Below are 17,538 nucleotides of genomic sequence, written 5' to 3'. Positions count from 1 at the left end.
TTCCAAACTTTATTGCCATACATGGAGTCGATCTTGTTGTCACTACAAACAAAATGTCATTTAGTGGCATACATTTTTAATGGCATATTTTTAATATGCCACTATATCATATTTTTAGTGGCATATTCTATGTGCCACCATAAAAATTAATGGATTTAATGACATTTACCAATTTATGTCACTAATATTTATAATTATTAGTGGCATAATATATTAATATACCATTTTCTATTTTATTAAAAGTATTTTATAATATGATAATTATAAAAAAAAAAAAAGTAAGAGTAAATTACAATTTTACCCTTTCCTCCTTTATTTTACACTTTACCCCTTCACACTACTAAAACCCATCCAAAGCGATGATTCAAAGTTCAAACAATCAGTTCAACTGGCTCTTCAGCTAACATCATCGTCCCTGATCCACCACCACCACTATCCCTGCTGTTGCATAGGTTTCGTCGTCGATTGCTTCACTATCGTCGTCGCGTGTATCCACCATCGCCGTCACATCCGTCCACCGTCGCTACTCTAGATATTAATTTTTCATCTTCTGATCCTAGCTTCAAACTCTCCCAACATACATACATAACACTTGTATCTACAATCCATTGATCTGGTAATTTCTGCCAATTTTAAATTCACCTCTATTGATCCGGTAATTTCTGCTAATTTTAAATTCACCATCGCATTTAGCTCCAATTTTAACATAATAGTTGTGAAAGGAAGTAGCTACAAACCCTAAGGATTTCAATTCAGTTCTCACCGGAGGCAAACACAGGTACGTTCAAATCTTAAGAACTTATGCCATAAATCCTTCCAAATGTATGCGTACGTTTTTTGCAAGTGATTCTTTGTATCTGTACCGTAAATACAAAGATCTATTTCATATATGTTGTGATTCGTGTTAGATTTTTTCACGTATTGATTTATTTAGAGATATAGAATCATAGACGAAGATTAGGAAGCATATTAAATTGATGTTGCTATTCAAATTGTGATCTGTTTGGGGTCGGATATCTGAATTGAATCTACATCATTGGTCATTTTCTATGAAATTACATCTTTGATCTGAAAGTGTATTTATGTTTAAGTTTAGTATCTTATAAGTATTAGCTATTGGTCATACATCTTATGGTGAAAATTGTCTTTTTGAATAACCTTGGATATGGTTTAGTTATTTGCCCAAATAAGCCTGGGAATTAGAGATCAGTCTTTTAGTATTACCAGTTGTTATTATACGAACACTACTGGAGTGGAATGATGCACGGGACTCTTTTGTGAAGTTTTTGTATACTTATGGTTCAATTATTTCATAGATAGTACTTTATATCCTCCAAAAAAATGGCTATATTTAGACTCAATGTCATAGTCTTGATAGAGGGAGGAGTATCCTCCTTTCTTACTTCTAATTTCATGGAGTTTCTACAAAGCAGATTCCTTCACTGAACTATAGGATTGGAGCTTTCTCCTGTACATTATCTCACATGTTTTAAGGAGTAGGTTTAGTCTTCAACTCCCAACTATCCTTCAATTTATGTTAAATGTTAAAGATACATCATATTTTTTAAATAATAAATTCTCAAGATCCAATCTTTATTTTAAAAAAATGATTCAGATTAGTTCTAGATACCATGAATCATGATAATTGATTAGCTCATGTAGAATGGTGAATATTTTTTTGTATTATGGTATTATAATGCTGACATGTGGCATGTTCGCATCAATCTTTTCGCAGACCCAAGTTATTTCCATGGCAGCAAATCAACGTGATTTGCTGGAAGACAACCTAAGAGCAGCAAGTCAGCCAGGAATGGATAATACTACGAAATTTTGTCTCCAATTTAGAAATTAGAGTCACTAATGAAGATATAAGGGTAAAAAACTATCAACTACCACAAATTTGTTTCTATATATGTTCATTAAGTTAACAATTGATTTGGGCCCTACCCCAATAATTGTTTCCTGTGATTGGAGAGCTGAATAGATATGCAATTCATTATGACAAAAGTGGTCATCATAATGTAAGTGTAACTATAGAGTCTCAAATTCTATGATAAAACAAATATTTTTTTAATTCTTTTTGTTGTTTTACTTTGGGAACAGATGAAGTGATGTTTGCTAGAAGAAGTGATGCATTTCAAGCATTGAACATTACAACAACGTACAATTAGATGAGGAGCCTATGAAGATTGAAATTTTAGGGTCAAAGTCGGATATTCCTCCTTTCACCTAGTGTCAATTTGGTTAGCAGAGTACATGCACAGATATTGATATCTCAGTAAATTCAATTTAACAAACATAATTATTATTGATCCCCTTCTATTGCGATAATCATTTTGTATAAGTTTTGATATTGGGAGAAGGAAATTGTATAATTGAAGAGAAAGGAAAAAATCCCCCATGTAAGTTTTGAATATTCTTCTCTCCTTCACTTTTATGGATTAATAGTTAATATCCTTATTTCTTAATTTTTTTTCTTGAAATGTGAAAGGAATTTTAACAATCAATATAAGGCAACAATAGGAGTTGATTTCTTGAGAAAATAAATGGAATTTGAGGATAGACTCTTCACTCTAATAGGTTAGTTGTTAGTGATGCTTATTTAATAGAGATACAAATCCGTTTGAAAGCATTATAAACTTGGTTATGTGGGTATCAATCAGAAATATAAAAAGAGATGTAATTAAATATTGTGACAAACGTGAAAAGGTTTAGGCTTTAAAATTCTGATTTCTTGATTCTCACTACCGATTAGGAATATAATATTAACCCAAATATTATTCCAAGTAAATTGGTTGAATTTTTTTCTTCTATGTACATATAAGTATCAATCTTTCACCACTCCCATGATACCATTTGTATCATCACATACACGGTAGCTAAAGAATTCATTTGATGGAAAGTTAGTTATAAAATAGTCCTAATTCATTATTGAAACTAACACAGACCATGATCTACAACACCATGATTACATTTTTTTTATTCAAGCTTGTTTTTCTTGCAGAAACTTACCTATTAGTACATGAAGAAGATTGATCCATCTTCAAACAACGTTGCTTAGCTGTGGTAATGTATTTTGGATTATTTATCAACATTAATGACTTTCTATACTCATACTAACTTTTATTATAATTGATTTTGTTTTGTAGTATTTCCTACAAGCTATTTCAAATGATTCCGCAAACACACAAGGGTCAAAAGACTAGCTAGCAAATGATTATTTGTTTTGTTTTGTAATCTTCCATACTAGCACAACATTTAGATTTATTGAATTTTAAAGGCATTTGTATTTTATGTATTGAGAATATTAATGTTAGAGAAATTAATTTGAACTTAAGTAAAGATTTTGTGTTTTTCAATTTAAAATTTATAAATAAATAAAATTGGACCTAATTATCAAATATAAATATTTTTTAATAGTACAAAGTGTCCCAAAAACATAAAGATTGTTTTTTTAATTTACTACTTTTCGTGTCATTAAAGAAGCTTTACAAAAACTAAAAGTGTTATAGTGATATAAAAAAGTACCACTAAAACCCAAATGGCTGCAGCGACATAACCAAAAAGTGAGCGCTTCTAGTGGCACTTTTTTTTTGTGTTGCTGATTGCAAAGGAAGGTTTTAGTGGAACTTTTTTTATTTTTAGTGGCACTTTTTTTGTGCTACTAAAAATCATTATTTGTAGTGTCTCCATTGCCTATTTCCATTTGGCTGACTCAAGGTCTGCCATTGCTTCCTTGTAGTTAGCTGGTTCATCTAAATTTACTAGTATATTGTCACTGATAAATGTATCACCATATGTAGTAATATGGAAACCATAGAACTCAGGTGGCATTCTAACTCTACCGGAATGCCTAAGAGGTAATCATTCGTCAATCGGTTCAACTGGAATTTCTTCCTCAGGTTGAGCCCTAGCATCTTCAGAGTTTCCTTCATCGTTTGACTCTTGAATTTCTTCAAGGCCAATGGTACTACCATTTTCCTCTTTGCATATGAGCTCTCTCTCTCTCTCTCAAAAGACCCCCTTGTGCTACAAAGACCATGTTATCACTTGGTCTATAGAACAAATATGTAAAGGACTCCTGTGGATAGCCGATGAAAATACATCTCTCACTTCGAGGTTCAAGCTTGTCATGAGTTTCTCGTCTAGTGAAAGCTTCACAACCCCAAACCTTGATATGTGCTAATGTGGGAACCTTCCGTGTCCACATCTCGTGAGGTGTTTTGGCAACCTTCTTAGTTGGGACAAGATTAAGAATATGGGTGGTAATTTCTAAGGCATACCCCCCAGAATGAGATTGGAAGTGAAGCTTGACTCATCATGGAACGAACCATGTCCAACAAGGTTCGATTGCGCCTCTCAGCAACACCATTAAGTTGTGGTGTCCTAGGAGGAGTCAATTGTGAAACTATTCAACATTCCTTGAGGTACTCGTGGAACTCAATACTAAGATATTCACCACGTCTATCATATCTAAGAAGCTTTATCTTCCAACCTAATTGATTCTTGAATTCTTGCTAAAACTCTTTGAACTTTTTAAAATTTTCTAACTTATACTTGATTAAGTAGATATAGTCATATTTCCTATAATCGTCAGTAAAAGTTACATAGAATCGATTAGCATCCCTTGTCGTAGATCTGCATGCCCACACATATTTGTATGTATTGAGGTCCAACAAACATTCACCTCTTTCACAAGATCCAGTTAAAGGTGATTTTGTCATCTTATCCAATAGAAAAGATCTGCATTGATTATCTGACCTTAGGTCAAATGATTCTAAGACTCCATCATTTTGGATTTGGTAAATGTGTTTCTTGTTAACATGTCCAAGACGACAATGCCACAAGCATGCTTTGTCAATACCATTATACGAATCACTTTGAAAAACACTATTACCTAAATTATCTACAATCATCACTGTTTCATACACACTATCACAAAGTAAATCTTCAATAAAAAAACACCATTCTCACCATTAAAATAATATCTAAAATATTGTTTAAACAATGCATGAAAAGAAATAATGTTTCGTGTCATTTCAGACGAGTAGCAACAATTTATTAAATATAATCCTAAACCACTACTAAGCACTAAGCCATAAACTCAAATCTTGGTGACATGTGAAGATCACCTATTCCCCATGATTAAGTTTATCCTTCCATGCTCCACATCCTCACTTCTTTTTAACCCTTGCAAATCAGAAAAAATGTGAAATCTATATCCTGTATCAAGGACCCAAGAACGAGAACATGATGAGTTATTAGATAAGATAGTGTATATACCTGCCGAAGTTGGCTTTACCTTGCTATATTTTATATCTTGCAAGTATTTTGGGAAGCTTCATTTCCAATGCGCTTTGTCGTTGCAGTCGAAACAAGTGCCCTCTTAAGGATCAGAGATCAGGGGCAGCATCAAAACTGGATTTTCCTTTGGTTCCACTGCTTGATAACCCAGCTTGAGATTTTCCTTTCTAGTTTTGCTTAGGTGGACCTTTCTTGTTTTTTCCTTTCCCTTGACCTATGGCTAGAACTAGAGTAGTAGCAGTTGTGGAGGTAACACTCTTTCCCTTCATTCCTACTTCAGTTATTCGCAAGAGGTTAAGACAAAGTTGTCTCATTGTTGTTCAAATGATAGGTCAAAATGAATTGATCATATCAACTAGGTAGAGATTGCAATACTATATCAATAGCCAATTCCTCATCAAAGTTCACATTGAGCTTTATCAAATGACCAATGTATCGTTACATCCTTTGCACGTGGTTGCTCATAGCCTCTCCATCTTTCATCTTGCTTGTAATGAGGAACTTTACCACCTCGTAATTCTCTTCATGAACTCGCTTATGGTACTTTTTCATAAGGTCCTTGTTCATCTTGTACAACCAGTAATCCTCATAGTGCCTCTGCAACTCAGGAGTCACTGTGGCCACCATGATGCAAGCAAATTTTTGTTGCATCATCGTAGTATTTCTTGTAGGCGACCATTTCTTCAGGAGTGGCCTTCTCTTTGTTGATCTCATCCAATGGTCTATCAAATACATATTCCTTGTCCTTAAAACGAAGGGCCATCTTTATGTTGTGCATCCAGTCATTGTAGTTAGTGCCATCCAATTACACCTTAAAGTAGATGTTCAATAAAGAAAAGTTATTGTTGTTATTGGAGAAGGAGGAACCAGAAGCATCAGTTGGAATAGACGTCTATAAAAGAAAGATAGTTTTTGGTTAGATAAGAATAATCTTCAATATAACATCCAAAATGAAATATTAACGCTAGGATCCAACTAGATAATTCACAACTTAGAAAAGGGATGTCATGATCTAAATGTAAACTATATAAAGGTAGGTAAATAACGACTTACCAATTTCACCATAAGAAAACAAATTTTGAATGAATTAAGTTTTAATTAAATTCATAGATCTTTTGAGATTCATTGAAAATCTTCAATGGCATGTTTAATCTCGATTATGCTCTTCCATTTGTGACCGGGATACCGAAGATCACAAACAAGATGTGAATAACCATAAAAATTAGCTTGGTACTCTTGATGTCATTTATCATCTCATTGAAATGTGGCAGTTAACCACACTTGCTCCATTAATCAATGATAATTTTCGAGACACCCATTACCACTCTTCATTAGTCCTTATTAGTGTGTCAGTTAACCAAACATGCTCCACTAATGACTTATAAAGTGCAATGTGCAATTTCATGGGTTAGCACACAAATGCACATTTTTTCTAAAGTAACTAAGATTGGGAATTTGAATAAAAGGTTTAGTTACTTTTTGATCAGAATCTTATTTGTCCTATCAAACTTATTCGGCTAACGACCATCCACTAATCAAGGAAGTGGTGGGTAAGAGTGGACACCCATTCAACTACCATTTTATAGGCAGTTTCCTTATACCCCCTTATAGACTAGCTTCATGAATGAGGCGTACTAGCGGTTCGACTGACTTAATCTTATACATAGAGTAATTATTAATTTTTATTTTACATATAGTATAAGGTGTATTTTAAAACTTTTCAAAAATACTAGGTTTAAATATTAAATTTCAAAAATTAAAAGATTAATAATTTAAAATTAAAATTAAACCAAATGATTTAATAATTATCTATTAGTTAAACATTTAATTAATTATATTAAACCATATAAGGATTATCCAATTAAATTAAACAATTAATTTAATCCTAATCCTTACCCCCTAATTATCGAAAATATGGGTAGGGCTTTATCAAAATTTATAATTATCCTATTTAACTAGATAAACTGATAATTACCAAAAATAAGAAAACCCTATCAATACCTATCAATTTTCGAAAATTAGTGACTTGGGGAGGAAGGAATGTATTACAATCCTTACCTTATTTTCGAAATCTTGAGGGGTAGGGAACCTTTCTCCAAAACAAAAACTTGGAGAGCAAGGGAAGGGTTTCAACCCTTACCAAGATTTCAAAACTTAGGGCCTAAAAAACCCTAATTTCGAAACCCTTGTGCAAGAGGGGTTAATTTCCATAAACCGTAATTTGATCAATTCATCTATTATAACAATACAATAGTAAACAAGCCAAGACTCTAATACCACTGATGGGTCTTATGCAAAACAATAAACTAAGAAGTGTGTATGCAACACTAATTTTCATCTATGTTTGCTCTAATTAAATATAAAAGTATGAACATCAAATAAGAACTCTAAAGGTCCCTAGGTATTCTCGAAATTATGAAATAAAGAAAGAAAACATTTATTTTGATCATTTGGAAGCAAGCACCACAAATGGTGTGCCTCTAGTGGTTCACACCCAAGCTAGCAGGAAGGATGTTAAGGAGAGAGGAAGGAGGAGGTCATTTTTAGCCTACGCTCTCTAAGGGTTTTGTGCCGAAAGTATGAAGGCCTTAGGGTCTTTATATATTGAAACAAGAAACCCTAGATAACCCTAATTTGAATAAAATAATTTTAATTCAAATTTGGTAATTATCCACTTTCCTCTTACCAACATGGGATATTCTAGAAACCCTACAATATCCCTATTAAAACTTTTCATCCTTATCCAAGAAGGTTTTGGAACCCTTTTGTTTGACTATTGAACAATTTCACTTTATACCCTGCACTTTTAATTAATTTTATTAATCCTAAAATTAGTTCCAATTAATTTCTGATTAATTATCAATTAAATAATACTATTTCTAATTAATATATTATTTACATAATATATTAATAAACTATTTATTTTAATTTATTAATTAAATAATAAATCAACCTCTATCTCTCTCTCTCTCTAAAAAATCATCATGTCTAATTGCTAGGTTTGAGGGCAACACAATAGGATGGTGCTGCTATCAACTCAAGTTTATAAAAATTATAGTTGTGGGCTTAAACACCTAATCAAAAACTAAGAACCAAGCTAATCCAACTGGCTCAACCTCAACTGCCAAAAACACAAGCCCCACAATTGTAACAAGCAACTATCGAGCAATCTCCAATGATCATGATCTCTATGATATTGTAATCAAACTAATGATCAGTTTCATACCCAAACACCCATTGTTTGGACCTTGTGATGGTTTTACTGAGGTTGTTCCCCAATTAGAGCTCTTCAAATGTGCCTTCTTGCATTTTGACCAAAAGACAAACGTGATGATGTTCATCTCAAGCTTTTTGATGAATTAATGGCGATTCTCACCAAATCCAAATTTATTTTAAGCCATTGACCTCAGAATTCCTCCTTCAAGCACCTTCAAAACCCTAGAATCTCTGTAACACCTGGAATCTAGAAGGTTAAATTGTGGAAATTAATTCAAATTCGAGTTGAACTCGACGAGTTGGAGGAGCCAACTTGACGTGTTGAAGATGGAAGAATCACAGAGATTTAATCAGCTAACTCGACGAGTCGAGGTGCCTCAACTCAGCGAGTTGGGAGCTATTTGAGAAACCCTAATTTTTAGGGTTCAATCCATATAAATATGTCATTATGTCCCATGCCCCAGCCTCCATAGCTCAGAAACCCCAAAACCTAACCCTTATCATCCTTGTGTTTTCTTATCCTTGTGAAGATCATTTTTGGTAGCTTGGATCCTTGGAAAGAAGAAGAGGAAGTTGGTGAAGGAGAGTTAGTGAAGGTTGAGCTGGAAGATTCGAAACACCATCATCATTTAGCACTCATTTGAGGTATAAAGTTCAAAACTTGCCTTATATTTTCTTAAATCTCTTCTTGTGGTAGATTGTATGTTTTAGCCATGTTTAAGTGGATAATGGGGGTGTAAGTCGTCCTAGGTTTTTATCCTTTCATATCTGAATCTCCATGAGCTCTTTTGGCATAAAGGTGCCAACGTTATGGTCTTAAGGGCTTCATGCATTCATTAAGTCCTTGTTATGACCCTTTTTTGGAACATTTGAGCTTCTCCTAGTCACGCATAAGTGTAAAGTTGGAAACATTATGTGACCATTCAGCCTTTAAGGACAGATCTGCAGTTTGGGGCCATACCTTTGGTGATTAAGTGCTTAATGATTAAGCCCTCACTCTTTTAAGCTTAGGGTTTTGGTTTTGAACCCATTTTGGTGGTTCTTAGGGGTAAAGTTGGAAACTTTAACCTTCTAGATGTTATTTGAGTTGAGATTTGAGTTGTGATGCCCTTAGTCTCGATATTCTTGGCTTAATAGATAAAGATGTTGGATTTATGGCGAACTCGGCGAGTTTATTAATAAAATCGGCGAGTTGGATCAGTTTCTTCCAAATTGAACAGACTAATAGAGAAACTTGGCGAGTTGAAGGACAACTCATCGAGTTGGGTCAATTTGGACCGTTGACTTTGACCTTTGACTTATGTTTTTGACCAAGTTTGTCCCAAGTGGTGCTTGAGATAATATTATTTGTATATAAGGAAAATATGGGCTTAATATAAGGCCAATATAGGATGGGGCCCAATTTGAAAAATTGGGCTATTAGTGGGCTTTTGTGGATCTTTTGGTTTTAGACCTTTTGGTTTGGTTTTGGGCCCCAGTTTTGGTTCATGTTGGGGGTCAGGGCTAAAATGTTCATTTTACCCCAAGTATGGTTAGTGGTCCTTGGGATGGAATCCAATTGCTAATTGGGTGTTATTTTGATCTGATAGTTCAGAGGTGCATCAGGATAGCAGCTAGGGAATTCTTTTAGTGAGCTTCTGCATTCGAGGTGAGTCTCCTCACTATTCTACGGTTGGAAGGCACCAGTGTCGGCACATTTGGTTTATGTGTTGTAGGAATACCTAGGGGTTAGCCCTTGGCATTACATAAGAAAGACCTGGAGGTGGATCCTGACGCATTGTATGAAAGACTAGAGTCTAAGCTCTGGAAAATATTAGTTACGTAGCAGTAGATTGTATTCTAGTTGTGTATGTGGTACTTACAAGGAAGACCAGGAGGTGGCTCATGGCACTTGTCTGTAAGACCCAGGGTTGTGGACCCCGACCTGGAAAGAAGACCACGAGGCGGCTCGTGGCATAATGGCAATATTATGGTTGGCACATAACACCCTTATTGATTATGGTTTATGATTGATGTGTATGGCTCATGGTTATGTATGATATGTGAGGCTTGTCTGATATGTATGGTATGTGGTATTTAGGGAACTTACTAAGATTTGTGCTTATGGTTTTCAATTTATGTATTAGATACTCTAGTTTTCAAATGAAAGAGCTCGGGACAATCGCATCGCATACACCCGTGTTTTCTGCAATATCTGATCTTTGGGAATGAACTCTGATAGTAGTTTTACTTGAAATTCTTTTCAATGTTTGGACAAGGTAACAATAGTGTTATGATTATAATAAAAATGAATTTTTTTACCCTACATTTTTGGAATGTTACAAGTCGGTATTAGAGCCTTGGTTTGAGGGATTCGGGTATACTCTCGGGTGTGCCTGAACTCAAACTTAGGGTTTGGTGAAAAAATTTATGAAATAAATATTTAACTAAAAAGGAATCCCTAATCAAATAAAGGGGTGTGATGCATGCAATCAGCTGAGCTCAGGTAGTGGTTCCCAGAATACCAATACATGCTTATTATGTTATATGCTATGATTATGAGAATTATGATTAGAGCTAAGGATCTGGTTAATATTTCTTGATAGGAGAGATGCCCTTTATATGCTTGATTGTATAAGCTTTAGTATCACATGATAGTATGTACATCTGATAAGTGGATAGAATGGCTTGATTAGAGTATGTTGGTTATATTTTCAATACATGAATGACGCTTGCTTTGTGGTTTGTGGGACTCTTAGTGATGTGAATTGAGTGCTAAGTGAAAATTTTAGGTCACATGTGGCACAAGTTAAATAATCTTAGAGTAATTGATTTGACCTTATCGCACAACTCTTGTTTGAGTCCAACCGATCTAGGGTTGACTCTTTTACTCGAAGGATTATCTAATCTCTGTTAAATGTGACTATTTTCATGATGAAGTTAGTTAACATTAGTGGGAGTCTTTCAGCAGCTGAGGGTTGGTTGAGGTTGAGAGCCAAGGAGAGCCTAAGGTATGCTTCAGTGGATTAGTGATGTGGTTTAGTGAGTTTTGGTGGATTGGTTTGGGGAAGTGACTTAAAGGATCCAGAAGGATTTCTGAGGAAAGTATGGATAGGTTTGGAAGGTAGTATTGGGCTTGTACTACTAAAAGTATAGGATCTATACTCAAATTGGTGAGAGTCTTGGAGAAACTATGAAGCTTATGGGAGGAGGATTCTTAGGCATGTTTTGATCGTTGCCATGTTGTGTTTTAGTTGGGATGAGCACTCAGGGAGGTGGTTTTGGTTCTAGTTTTGTTTCTGGTTCTAGTTCTGGTTCTGGTTATGATTCTGCTTCGGGTTCTGGCTCAGGTGCGGGTGTGAACCGATTAGCGAGCAATTGTGGGAATTCATCTCATTGGAGATTTCTTGCAGTATTTAGGAGATATTGGATGAGCGGTTAGGAACGTTTTGTGCTGAGGTTATGTCTATATTAGGATCTCGCACTCTTTCTTTCTGGGAGTTCTGTGCTTGTGGAACTCCTACGTTCCATTAGGAGAAGGACCTCATTGTCAGTAGGAGGTGGTTAGCGGATATAGCTAACGCATTCAGGACGAGTTTCTTCCCCGAGAAGGAAAATGTCAGATATGCTTCCTGCCTATTGAAGGACAGGGCACGAGATTGGTGGGAATAGGTTAGTAATGAGTTGGGTGATGATGTTGTTGATGATATGTCATGGGATGACTTCTCGACCAGGTTTCGAGCTGAGTTTGCAATAGTGATTGAGTTACAGCTTGGCGCGAGAGTTTCTAGATCTCCGCCAGACTACTGAGACTGTGGTAGAGATCACTGCCAAGTTTCGGGAGAGGGCATTATCTGTACCGCGGTATGCACCAGATGAGGAAATGAAGAAAGTAAGGTATCATGATATGTTACGGGATGATATCAGGGAGTTCAACAGTATTTCGGGGTGCGAGACCCTCAATGATATGATTTCTAGAGCCCGGGAGCAGGAGATTGATTTGGAGCACATTGGGAAGAGGGGGTCAGATTAGGTAAATATATTGGAGGGTCCCGGGAAGATACCTAAGACTTCTGACCAACATTTGAGAGGTCAGCAGGGTCAGAGTCAGTGCAGCACGTGCGGGAAACTACACGATGCATTTTGTTCTTCCAAGGTTTTAGGTTGCTACAAGTGTGGTAGGGTTGGTCACATTAGCATCGATTGTCCTCAGGAGGCAAGACCGTTATGTTTTCACTGCGATCAGGTGGGCCACAAGAAGGCCAATTATCCGATGTTTAGTGGAGGATCTATGAGTGCGCCCGTTCCGGTTACTTTGAGGATCACTGATGGACGAGAGGGTAGGGCAGGAGCCCTAACGAACAGGATTTGGGATTTGCAATGTCAGATAGGGGAGGTGAAGACTCCAGCAGGCGATGTTGCGGGTATGGATCTTTTGCTTTATTTTCAGTTTTATCTGCATTTTGTTGTTGGAATCTTGCATCGTTTGGGATAAGTGTATCTTTCATTTATTTTTCTGTTTATGTTGGGTTATATCTTCAAGAAATGTTATATGTCATTTGCATGCCATGAATCGTTAGTGGATTAGTAAGGGTTGTATATTGGATAGAGGGTTTTAAGTGTTTGCGTGTTATTCTGGTTTTTGGTGTGTGGAAGGTCTATGGTCAGGGTGCGGTAGAATGATTCTCCAGCATCGTCAGGGCTCTATAGTTTAGTTTTATGCTTGGTTGGATTTTGGATGTGCCGAAGGAAGTGGTATTCTACAGAGGCTTATGGTCTGAGCATCCGCCCTTTCAACATCAGGATTTGAGTGTGGTATCATCTTATAGTATTCACGGTTATCAGCTCTACTGGTTTTTGTGAAATGTTCAGTTGTTCGTCAGGGTGTAAGGTCGTTTGGGATGGTTAGTGATGGCACACTAGCATGGGTAAGTGTTGGTTGCTAGCATATCAATCGTTGGAAAGTAAGAATGATTGGGAATTCTTTAATTCTCGTGTACTGTGACAATTTAGTTGAATCAAAGTGCGGGAGAATCATCCAGGAATTCAGGAGCAGAAGCCATTTTGAATCTAGGATGAGTTTCGCATCCTTGTCGGGGAAGAAGGTGGCCCAAGTGGCTGTTGGATTAAGGATTTTGTGAGTTGGAAGTTCGGGAAATTTTCCAACATTGAGATTGCATTCTCTTAGTGTAGGATAGCAGGCTTTGGGCTGCGCTTATGGTAAGTGGATCTGTTTTAAGATTGCAGGGTGGCCCATAGCATTCATTAGTTAGTAGTTAGTGTAGAAGTGTTGTAATACTGCGGGATGGCCCGTAATATTCACTAGTGGTAAGTTGGTGTGGCAGTGCTATAAGACAACGAGGTGGCCTGTAGCATTCGTTGGTCCCTATACAGCGGCAGTTTGTCGTGGGGTCATACCATTTTAGATCCCAGGTCTCAAAAAGGTAGAAGTGGTTTGTCGGGCTGAAGCTTTGATTTTTATCTGCAGGATGGAAGTTTCGGTTTGGGTTTCGGTTGTCATAAGAAGATTAAATTATGCACAAAATTTTCGATTGTCACCCTCTGGCGGATTGTTTTGTTATGAGTGGCAGTAAGGATCGATTTCGAGGAAGAAATCTAATTTAAGTGGGAGAGAGTTGTAACACCCTGAATCTAGAAGGTTAAATTGTGGAAATTAAGTCGAATTTGAGTTGAACTCGGCGAGTTGGCGGAACCAACTCGACATGTTGAAGATGGAAGAATCATGGAGATTTAATAGGCCAACTCAACGAGTCGAGGTGCCTCTACTCGGCGAGTTGGGTGCTATTTTAGAAACGCTAATTTTTAGGGTTCAAGCCGTATAAATATGTCATTATGTCCCATCCCTAGCCTCCTTAGCTCAGAAACCCTAAAACCAAATCCTTATCATCCTTGTGTGTTCTTAGCCTTGTGAAGATCATTTTTGGTAGCTTGGTTTGGAAAGAAGAAGAGGAAGTTGGTGAAGGGGAGTTAGTGAAGCTTGAGCTAGAAGATCCAAAACATCATCATCATTTAGCACTCATTTGAGGTATAAAGTTCAGAACTTGCCTTATATTTGCTTAAATCTCTTCTTGGGGTAGATTGTATGTTTTTAGCTATGTTTGAGTGGATATTGGGGGTATAGGGCATCCCAGATATTTATCCTTTCAGATCTGAATATCCATGAGCTCTTTTAGCATAAACGTGCCAATTTTATGGTCTTACTGGATTCATGCATTCATTAAGTCCTTGCTATGACCCTTTTTGGAACATTTGACCTTCTCCTAGTCATGCATAAGTGTAAAGTTGGAAACTTTAGGTGGCCATTCAGCCTTTGAGGCTAGATCTGCAGTTTGGAGCCATGCCTTTGGTGATTAAGTGCTTAATGATTAAGCCCTCACTCTTTTAATCTTAAGATTTAGGTTTTGAACCCATTTTGGTGGTTCTCAGGGGTAAAGTAGGAAACATTACCCTTCTAGATGTTATTTTAGTTGTGATCTGAGTTGTGATGCTAGCCCTTAGTCTCGATATTGTTGGATTAATGGATAAAGATGTTGGATTTCTAGCAAAACTCAGTGAGTTTATTGATAAACTCGGCAAGTTGGATCAGTTTCTTCCCGACTACACAAACTAATGGAGAAACTCGGTGAGTTAAAGGACAACTCAGCAAGTTGGGTCAACTTGGACCGTTGTCTTTGACCTTTGACTTATGTTTTTGACCAAGTTTGACCCAAGTGGTGCTTGAGATAATCTGATATGTATATAAGGAAAATATGGGCTTAGTATAAGGCCCATACAGAAGTGGGCCCAATTTGGAAAATTAGGCTATTAGTGGGCTTTTGTGGATCTTTTGGTTTTGGGCCTTTTGGTTTAGTTTTGGGCCCTAGTTTTGGTTCATGTTGGGGGTCGGGGTAAAATGTTCATTTTACCCCAAGTATGGTTAGTGGTCCTTGGGATGGAATCCAATTGCTAATTGGGTGTTATTGTGGTCCATTTAAACACGAAGGATATCGACAAACTTGTCTAAATAAACCATTTAGCTGACAACGACCATGGGTATTGTTGTCCACTTAAATTAAGCAACAAGATCTACAGGAAACCTCTTAAATGGTTCAATTTTAGTTGCAATAGAACGTGTTCCCCACTTCCCGATATACCCTGGTTATAAAGAACTTCCTAAGGACTCCTTACTTTAGGTGAGTAAACAATTATTAAGGAGGAATACAGATTTAGAGATAGATGCATATGGTGTGTCCTAGGTCGGATCTCTTTCAATCACGCAAAGGGGACAACATATGACTAATAGAGATAGAGGGTTATAGAGATAGTAGGGTGCATATTTTGTGTTCTAGGTCAGATCATTTCAATCACGCAGAGGAGACAACATATAGCTAACAGATAGAGAAACTTTCATAGATGAGGAGGTGTGTAGAAATAGAGTTGCATATGTTGCATTCTAGGTCGGATCTCTTCCAATCACATAGAGGAAGCAACATATGACTGACTTATAGAAAGCAAGAAAATAATTTCCTACATACCTACGTTATCAGAACCCCCTGTCGCCCTATCAGAACCAGAATTAAGGACATAAATATGTACATCACGGAAAAATTCGAACCACTGTTCTAGATGCGTATTAATTTAGTGTATCCTATAGGTTCACGTGTTTATATCACTGCTCGATCTACCCGAGCGTCGTATGGTCAGTCCAAACAATCCTATCTAAATCCACACTTTCAAATCCTTCATGCCAACCAACACATTGATCACAAAGTCTACATAATTCAGATTTAGTCCTTTACACATGTTTTAGACTGCCCGTTATCCCTTTCTTGATATCACTTACCAATAATACCTACTAATGAAAAACTATTAAGAAAATGAAAAATTGTCTTTAAAACGAATCAGAGTAAGATAAACTCATGAGTATAAAGAAGAGAACTCAAACCGTAAGTCACGGATTCAATTTGCATCCAGAAGGTCTGAGAACAGCACGCATAATCTCAGAACAGATCCGAAAATTCTTCATGTCAATAAGCACTAACCCCATGAGTGATCCCTTCCTTTCTTCGTTTCTCACAAAGGACACATGCTCTCAAACAAAGATCTGAATGTTGTACAGTTGAGAGATGTCCCTTATCATGTGCCTAGAACAGCCACTACCAACAAACCGAAGTCTGATGATATGCCTCCATAGCTGCTCTGACACAGAGCGGGATCAGTTGGTCTTTGGAACCCATTCCATTTTGAAACTGGGTCGACCTTTTTCATCATTAAACGGTACTCTCTCCTATGACATATCTTGTTTATCACAAACATAAGATGAAGAAATATTAGAATCGTTAGAAGATTTGGGAGAGTGAACCTTCGGAACCCATATATAGTCGGGTTTAACCCATTTCTTTTTAGATCCAATGGGTGCCTCGGTACTTGCTTTTGAATTTGAAGTTGATCGTCGAGATGACTTTGATTTTGGCTTCACAGGAGCATCTCTTGGATAGGACTTCTTAGTCGACATTCCCTTTTTTCCCTTTGGATTTTGATTCTTTGCTTTGTGGGTTTGATTCTTGGCCTTCTGGACATTCCGGTCTCCATTTCGTGATTGTGATCTCGAATGATTTCCTTTGGAGAATCTCCCTCTTGGCGCATTTTGCCATCCTTGTGCGTAGTAGGGAACGTATGCGCAATTTGGACAATTTATGGAAATGTGTCCAGGTGCTCCACAGTGAAAACATGTCTTTTTCTTCACTGTGAAGTTGTTTCTTCCTGCCCCTGGTGGCGTATCCTTTCCTTGTCTCTTATTGTTCCCACAATCACAATTACAACAGGCACTCTGTTTCACTGGAATTGGTGGCCTATATTTCTCAACAGCAGGTTGATCAGAAGAAACTGAATTCGAAGCAATAGATTCAGAGCTCAAGGAGATGTTCGTTTGTTCAATGGTTTTATCCTTGTTCTCACCTTCTGCTACTTTACCTGCATATGAAGTAGAAGCATTGGTATTTTCAACCTGAATACCTCCTGACACAAATCCAACTGGTT

General features: G+C 36.8%; 1 long non-coding RNA gene across 3 annotated transcripts; it reads left to right on the top strand.

Moving 5' to 3' along the window:
* Positions 1–360: 360 nt before the first annotated feature.
* On the top strand, positions 361–3,294 carry LOC145012796 (uncharacterized). 3 transcript variants are annotated; one of them, XR_013664672.1, is made up of 6 exons: positions 361–616; positions 694–778; positions 1,736–2,021; positions 2,104–2,402; positions 3,005–3,066; positions 3,150–3,294. It is a non-coding gene; the product is annotated as an uncharacterized LOC145012796 (long non-coding RNA). The 3 variants fall into 3 exon arrangements; XR_013664671.1 differs by adding an exon at positions 2,492–2,580 and having other exon boundaries at positions 361–778; XR_013664670.1 differs by having other exon boundaries at positions 361–778.
* Positions 3,295–17,538: the final 14,244 nt, after the last annotated feature.

Source organism: Lactuca saligna, chromosome 8 (assembly GCF_052625555.1).
Source record: "Lactuca saligna cultivar CGN05327 chromosome 8, ASM5262555v1, whole genome shotgun sequence".
Taxonomy (NCBI): domain Eukaryota; kingdom Viridiplantae; phylum Streptophyta; class Magnoliopsida; order Asterales; family Asteraceae; genus Lactuca; species Lactuca saligna.
This window is presented reverse-complemented; position numbering and strand designations above follow the sequence as displayed.